Below are 9,067 nucleotides of genomic sequence, written 5' to 3' on the forward strand. Positions count from 1 at the left end.
AAGGAAAAGATACATTGGGTAAGAGGATCAGGGGCTTGACATTTTGACAAGCACATAACTGTCAATAGCCTACTATAATTTATTCAATGTTTAAATCAGCTATACAGTTTATGCAAATCCTCTGTCCCAGTTCCATTACATACTGACTCTATACAGTACGTGCAATGTAATTATTGTAGCGCACTGTTAGTTAGGATGCAAGAAACCCATTGACTGAACTGTTTTGAACTCACAGGATATGATACAATACTTGTATGTCAGTCAAACTGCAACTTCAAAAATAAAACTTCGCAACGAGAAATCAAAATGTTTTTGTTTTCCGAGGTGCTCCTGGAGCTGCTTCAGTGTCATCCACAATTAGCTTTAAAAGAATAGTTTTACATTTTGGGAAATACACTGAATCACTTTCTTGCTCAGAGTTAGAAAATCGACCTGTCTGTCAATACTAGCTACAGCCAGCAGGCGGTTAGAGTAGCTTAGCACACAGACTGGCAAAAGATGGAAACAGCTGTCTCTCTCAAGTGGTAACAGAATCCACCTACCAGCACCTCTAAAGCTCACTAATCAGGATGATAAGAAGTGGGGATCTGGGAGCATTCTGGGGCTGCAGTGCCATCTTACAAGGATAAGCATCCATAGCTACGGTAGCTTGCGGCCCAATTATCTGTCATCTGTTGTCGCTCATCATCATAAATGTACGGTGTTGGGTGAGCTACTTGGAAAATGCAGTGAGCTAAGCTACCAGTTGCTCTACATCAAAATGAAGTTTCACTACATTGAAGCCATCCCCAGATAAATATAGCAAACTAAGCTACAAGAAAATTGCAAAGGTAGCTCCTTGCAAAGCTACTTTTAATTTTTTTTTCTTTATGTCAAATCAGCGTTATCTCAGTGATAAGAAAAACTGTCAGACAAACAAATATGCAGGCAAAAAATGTTCCGTTGAACTGTTTATTATAACAGATTTAAATTTGAACTTTATCCTTTTGGTTTTTTTTACATCATCAGTCAGCCTATTGCTTTCTCTTTCTTTCTCATCTACCTACTGAATGCATTTCTCTGTCTTGGCCTCTTTCAGTCGGCTCTCTGGCTCTGTCGGTAATTCAAAAACAAGATTCCAAAATATATTTTTCAGTCAATAAAACCATAATAAACAAAAGACAGTAATATCAACAATGAAATAACAGGCCTAAATGAAATGTTTTGTTTTTTGGGGGCAGTAGAAGACGAACATGTCGTGACATCAGTATGTCACTCTTTCTCTCCTCTCTTCCTTCTGAATACTGCAAATACTGAATACTGTGTCTATTTCTCCAGTGTCCACTGCAAATCCAGTAAATATACAGTCTACGGGCAAGACAAGTAAGAGACGCGCCGAGAAGTGCAATGTATCCATCAGAGGCAGAGTAGGGCAGGTCTTGTCAACAAAAGCCAATAGCGAAGCAGCAACCAGAGTAAAACTGAAGGTGTCACCTGCAGCTGGTCAAATCACCAGCGGCAGCTGGTTTTAGAATGTAAAGCACATCACCTGTCTCTACAGCCAATCCGCTTGTAGTGAAGTCCACTGGTCAGGTCAAAATAACGCAGGCAGCGTGTTCATTTGCTGCAGCAAGCGCTCCGTCCCCGCCGAGCTGTCTGTTTTTCGCCGTCTTATCACTACTACGAATGCAACTGTGGCCAGTATCTCACTATCACTGTCCTCATTCATACTTTAAGGAGCTACAAATTATATTCAGCCACAAAATAAGCCTGAATAGCTGGAAATCAGAACAGAAGTACAGAGAGTTGTTGCATAGAGATGATACACTGTCTCATCTGGTTGCAATGGTGTGAACCGGCAGGTTTTTAGAACAGCAGAATGGTTTATTGCAAGTAGTTGCCTGTTTCAACTCATCTCATTGCAAATCTTTGGTTTGAACTGAGCTTAACACTGACTAATGTGACTTCTCTTGCCTCAACCTAACCAACCCAACCAGCAGAGGCAACAAGAACTGGCTAATCAGATGGAGAGAGAAGGAAAGGTCATACCTTTACCATCCTAGACAAAAAAAAGTTCAGCAAGAACAAACGCTAGCAATCTAGAAACTGTCATCTACACTTTAACTACATCGAGCTCAGACTCCTGTCTCACTCTCCAGCCTCTCCAAACTTCAGCTGGTTCAATATACTGCAGCAAGGCTACTCACAAAATCCAATAGATTCCACAAAACACCTATTTTAGCATCTCTACACTGGTTACCTGCATGTTTTAGAACTGAGCTTAAATTTTTAATGATTACTTTTAAAGCATGTTTGGGTTGTATCACTGACTTACTAAACCCTTGTGATCCTGAGTGCAGATCTTTCTGCAGGTGTCTGTTAGTAATTCCTAGGTCAAAAACCAGAGGAGACTGAGCCTTTGGAGTTAAGGCCTCACGACTCGAGAGCAACCTGCCGGAGGAGATTTCTTCTTTCAAGTCTCTCTTAAAAACATAGTTTTTCAGACTTGCTTTCCATTTCAATCGCTCCTTTTTCTGTTGCGCTTTACTTGTTTTTACTGTGTTTAAGTGTTTCATACCCAGCTTGTCATTATTACTGTATCAGTTCCATCATCATTTCATACTCAAAGTCTTGGACGCTTAATAGGTCAGCGATTAGGGCACGCATCCCAAGTACAAATATTGCAGCCCATGGCCCTTTGCTGCGTGTCATCCCCTATCTCCCTCCACCTCTCACATTTCAACTGTCCTATTAAATAAAGGCAAAATGGCCGGAAAAATAATCTAAAACATTGAAAAAATCAAACTCAAAATCTCCTGAGACTTAGAGTGTGTGGTATGGACTACCACTATGTGTGGTGTGAATTGGGACAGAGCAAAAGTTGCATTGTATTGATATATATTGTGCTGCTATTGCCAAAATCAGATGTCGAAGAAAGGTTTAAGTAATAGTAAAGAAACAGTGCTGCAGAAGAATGGAGTACTGGCTGTCATGTCTCCACTTGAAGTGAGCAAAAGGTCATTCAAACAACACCCACGAAACAAGTCTATCTACCCCCCTAAGCTGCACTAGCACACGCCTGCTGTGAGAAAAACACAATGTCCAGGCTTCTTAAAGTTTCCCACTTTCTGGTTATCTGGGTATAATGTGTTGGGAGTCTGTAACCCTGCTCTATACAGAGAGGTTAAGGGGCAGAAGGAGGGAATTCATTATCCTTGAGCGGCTACGGGCCTTGGCAAGAGAGAGAGACCTTCAGATAGGGCATACGTGCTTCCCCCTCACCTCCACCAGCCTCTAGTATCTCCACAACGAGCTCATGATGAATAGGGCCGATCAACGGGCCAACTGATTGGTGAAGCAAGTAGCATCCAGGCTATGGCAAAGATGAAGAGGAGGCAAGAAGTGTCTGTTTTGGACCAAACTGAATCTATTACATTTGTAGTATATTCTGACAGTGCTGTTGTGTGAGCTCTACAATATATATCAATGCCAGCAAGGATAATGTAACATTTATAAATGATGCTGATTCTCTCATGATACTTTATAAGTAGCATTAACATTAGACTATACAATGGGCTAGTGCCTTGTTAATGGTTTTTACAAAGCCAATGACACACTCACTGTGTTACTTAAGAACAATCCCATTCTAAAAGCAGCCATCGATTGGCCGGAGCCTCGCATTTTACATGCCTCGACAGTCTGCTTCATCTACCCTTTTATCTATATTTCATGCTTCTGTTTCTTTTAGCCTTTATCTGTCTTCTGCAGTGTCTTCCTCTGCTTAACAATACACTGAGTGATGACTGATGAGAAGCACTGCTGTGGGAATGCCAGAATAAACAGAACACTGTGAAGTACAGAACCCATTTTAGTTGCTAAACACGACTGAAAAACAATGGCAATCAAAACAATGCAGAAAGCAGAAGAGGCTGAGTGACAAGCACAGAATATAACATGTAAAGTGTTTCTAATTTGAACACGAGTATATACATCCAAAAACCACAAAAGGCTGGGTTTCTTTCTCAGAGGAGCAAATCTTTGGAATCATGACGGTTTCGAAGGTCCTATTTAAACACTTTATAGAGCATGGTCTAAAGTGCATTGCACAAGTGCATTTAGGGCGTGTCCAACTCCTCTTATGCTGTGTTTTGGTTGTAACATGAATTCATCCAATCAGAGTGTCATCTTCCATTCCCTTTAAAAGCCAGGTGTGTCTGCAGATGGTGCATTGCTATTTAAATGGTAGATTCGGCAAATTGGAGAAGTGAGCCGTTTTCTGCTGAGAGTGCAGTAAGAGCAGTAATATGACTGCAGCAAATATCGTGGGACATTTACGCAGCAAAACTAAAAACTGCAGTTATGAATTTGACACAGGAAACAGAACTTAACTCTTAGCTTCTGAAAAAGTCAATGAAGTTACGCCGTTCCTCTTGTGCAAATACACACAAGCCTCTCTCATCATGCAGAGGCAGACAGCAGCTCTGCAGCTCGACTCTGCTCTCTGCTCTGTTCACATTTTAGAGAACATAATTAATATTTTCCTCATTAATCATATATTATTTCACCCACCTGCAACCCATCTGCACGTCCCTGTGGGTGTAACAGGCAGAAGGTATCTGCATTGTGAACCCAAACATGTTGGCACATCTTACTATCTGAACAAGGCACCCTTTGAATAGAAGGAAAATAATGTGCCTTCTTAACTTTACAACAGGTTTTTGTTGGTAAAAAACACAAGTGGCTTCTGCTGCCTTAAAATAGCAACACACCAACAATGAGCCTGACCACACCTCATCTTAAGACCTACATGCCCATGGGTGCACGGACAGGGTCAGGTACACTTGCTCCTTACACAGCGTGGGCGCTGGCCATAAAAATGACAACTGTGTTGGTCTAAAACTAGTCATGACAGCTGAGCCGCGCTGTGTGCCACTTTAGAAGGAGATATACTTTGTAAATCCCTGAGAGGAAATTCAACTTTTTCACTCTGTTGTCATATACAACTAAAAATACACACACATGCACAAACAGGACCTATACATGCATTGAGTGAGGGGATGTCAGGGTGAGGGAGCTGCCCATAGGCAGGTGCCCCAAGCAGTTGGGGGTTTGGTGCCTTGCTCAAGGGTGCTTCAGCAATGCCTAGTAGGAAAACTGGCACCTCTCCAGCTACCAGCCCACGCTCCATGCTTTGGACAGTGACTTGAATCAGCAGCCCTCCGGTTCCCAACCCAAGTCTCTATGGACTGAGCTACTGCCACCCTACTGCACTGAGACTAGGACCCTTCCTGTGTTTGTGTGGATCAAAAAGAATAGCTTGACTTCCTGAAAAATACTCTCATTATTTACTTTGTTGCTAAGAGTTTGAGTTTGATACCACTCTCAGATCTGTCTGTTTAATGTGAAGCTGAAGCAAGGAGCTAAGCTTAGCTTAGCTTAGCACAAAGACTGGCAACAGGGGAAACAGCTAGCCGGGTCCATGTCATTGGTTAGACAGCCCATTGGTTCGACATCCCATTAGTCTGACTTTCCGCAGTGCTGAACGGCTCGCGGCGGACGTATGGTGCGCCGCGACCGGCTTGAGGCGGAGCAGGCTCACAGCTTGAGAGTTTGTCACTTTCTTTTTCATTTTAACCCACACCATGATCTTTTCCTGACCCTAACCAAGTGGTTTTTGTGCCTAAACCTAACCAGACCTTAACCACAGGGCATCATGATGATTTCGGAACGGACTTCGGAACAATGAGTTTAATATGGTCGGAACAATGGGATGTCGAACCAGTAGGCTGTCGAACCAATGGGCAGTTCCCCAGCTAGCCTAGCTCTGGGGGTGCAGCAGGAGCAGGTTCTGCCCACTTGACATGCTGCTGTGTTGTGCTATGGTCTATTTAGGTGCTGGAATTTGTTATTTACGTGACAACGCTCTTCACGTACGGGGAAGAGCCTGGTTTCCATTCACTCTGAATTTTGTCTGGATTCTGGTTCCGGTCTAGAGAGCGGATCCGGAATTCACCACATTCACCAAAATTAAAGTGTTCACCAAAGTAAAACTTTAAATTCTGGCGGACCATCGATTTACAATAAAAGAAAAAGGTTAACTTAGTGGCTTGGGGCTTTTCTTTCTCTTTTGACGGAAAGGCACATCCATCGAACTCCGGATGCTGTCTCTCTCGCCCTGGTTCCGGTTCCTTACCAAAACGGCCACTAAACGGCCCCAGACTACCATAGACTGTGTGTACAGTACCGTGCTGCGCTGCTGTGAGAGCAGCGTGTTACACACTGTCCATAACAATAACTATGTCAGGTAACAAACTGCGTCGGACTCGGGTCGGTTCAATCAGGAAAATGCAGCCTGAGCCGCGCTCTAGTGTGCTCACCGGTAAGTGTGCCTTAGGGCAGTGTCACCCAGTAGCCATTTAGGCTAGAACCGCCACTGGCTGTGAGCAGTGATTTCCTGCCCCCTATAAAACCACAGCTTGTTATATTCTCACTTTGGTTTTTGTATTGATTACTTAAACGATATGTAATGAGTTAATCAATTTTAGAGGTTTGTTACCTTGGAAAGAACCGGGCAAGTTTTTAACTCCATGTCCAGTCTAATAGCTAAGCTAAGCAAAGCTAAGATACATATTTAAGATATGAGAGTGGTATCAATCTACTCATGAAACATTTGGGAAGAAAGCAAATTTCCTATAACTATCCCTTTAGGTCTTCACAAGAACAATAACAGATTTTTTACAACGCTGCATTATGTTAGGTAAATCAGGTGTATAGGCAGCACTTAATGTTATCTAGCTTTTGTTCAGTGTACCACAACATTTTAGACCTTAAGAACCAATGAACATTTCAAAGCCCTTTCAGTACCCTTTCCATACTTCAAACAGACCATTGTTTCAACTGTAATGAGAATTAAATCTACTGTATCAAGCAGATAATGAGCGGGAAAAATACTTCCAGTCCTGCTGTTTGTCTGCTTCCACACGCGCTGCCTCTGTGCCGTTATTACATTACCGGGACTGGAGGACAGGTATTGCATTTTCCATTTTGATTCATTTCTAATTTACAGTCAGATAAAGCTTCATTCAGTTCCTCATATGATTACATCCTTCATAACACAGTGACTTTCTCAAAGCTTTTCTCCACGTAATAACAAAAGCGAGAGACCATATGAAAATGCCACAATAACAAAGGATGTGGGAACAAAATACCTGGCAGCACAGAAGAGGTTCATCAAATAACAAAAAAAAGAGAGACAGATGGAAAAAAAGAAGTTGGCTGTCTGTCACCTGGCAAAAAGGAGGAGGCGATTTAATAACTCTGAACAAAGCTGTTCCCTCTAGCAAGTCAAACCTTTAATTACAAAACATGATAGCACACCAAGGCCACCCAATATTACCTCTGCAACCTTGATACAAATCATACAAAGCAAATGAAGCGTTTAAAAGGGAAGTGGAGAGGAGCAATAGCTTTGCAGCGCAAGTCGCGTAGAGGGGAACCGAGGCAGAGGGAGAGGAGGCAAGTGAAGCTGAGAGGAGAGGGACGGCGAGCTGCTCAAGGAACAGGGGTATGAAAATTGATGGAGTCTGGGGAAGCAATTGATAGTTAGAGGACAGGAAGCAGGCTGTAAGGCAATTATCACTATCTCTGCCATTTGATTTAACACCGTCTGAGTGTGTAATACTGTGAATTAATCACATCCAGGGTAGGTACATCAGGAGCCCATTTCTGCCTTAAATTTCAATGATTCTTCTCCATCACTGGAAAATGTACTTAAGAGATATTCTAATTAGTGCGGCATATGAATTTCCACTCACTCAGGGTGGAAATGTATGTGTTTGTGTGCAGTTAGGAGAGAGGCAGAAGGCAAAGCTTGATGAGACAGTAACCTTATATAAATGTGGCGTGCAAGCCAGCTCAATCATCACACGCAAAGCTCCTGACAAATATCAGTAAAAGGCACGATGCTATGTAAACCCACACACACACACGCACACTCCCGTATATTTAGACTAATAGGAACAAAATAGACACGTGTAAACAAAAAGTAAGCATTAACACCCAAGCCACCCCATCCACACATAGAGCGTGGATACATGTGCATGCATAAACAATAGGTGCCACCCACGAGGCTGCAGCGCGAGCAAGATGCCGCACCAACTACTGTACTGCTCCCAGAGGAACATCTGCATGAATAGCATTGGATTTAATCATGTAATATTATTCTTCGTCTATTAAGCAAATGTTTACAATGATAATTAACTTTTGTCCATTTTCACTGAGGGTTTAATTCAACACAGGAAATGCCATACAGTGTTGTTTAGAAATCCAGGCTGCAGATGGCTTGTAATGAATATTCTGATACGTTACAACAGCAGGGCATCACTTTCAATAAAATGCATTTTAAAAGAACTGTGTTGATCGACCTGCAAGTTCATTATAAAGTGCTGTGATACATCAGTAATGTGCTGTAAGTTTGGGATGATATGCAGATCATTTGTGCCCCCTAATGGAAAGATTCATCCTTGTAAACATTGTTTTTGTTTGTGGGATGAAATATGAAAGTGATTGGGCTCATCTGTCCAGAAGAACTTTGTTCTCTCTGTGGGACAGTGGGCCCAACACAATGGTGCATTCATCAACCTGGAGCAGAAAAAAGGCCAACGGTGTCACAACGGCTTTTTTCATCCCAACTGTGATAAATCTTTGAAACATATGCACCACATTTGGCTGTCCACCGTTAGTCAATGAAGGATATTGTTGAACTTATCAGACATCTGAAGCCATTTTACTCACAGAGAGATTTACAGGATGTGATAAACTGTTTCTTTATGTTCAACAGTAAACATTAGACGGACGTCTTTACCAGAGATGTCTCTATAAAATGTTTATGGGACTGAGGTTCTTGTAATTAACAGCACTGCAGTTCTGCTTGCAAATCCACGATGACAAATATATACACACACACACAATTTTTTGCCCTCATAGAACACCTTTTTTCCTCAAAATACCTCTCCAGAGTCAGTTTTACCTGAGCTGAGCCAATCCTCTCAATATGCTGTAGCTGTTCCTTTGCTGCCAAACTGCAAGT

The sequence above is a fragment of the Epinephelus fuscoguttatus genome, linkage group LG8 (genome assembly GCF_011397635.1).
Source record: "Epinephelus fuscoguttatus linkage group LG8, E.fuscoguttatus.final_Chr_v1".
Lineage (NCBI taxonomy): Eukaryota > Metazoa > Chordata > Actinopteri > Perciformes > Serranidae > Epinephelus > Epinephelus fuscoguttatus.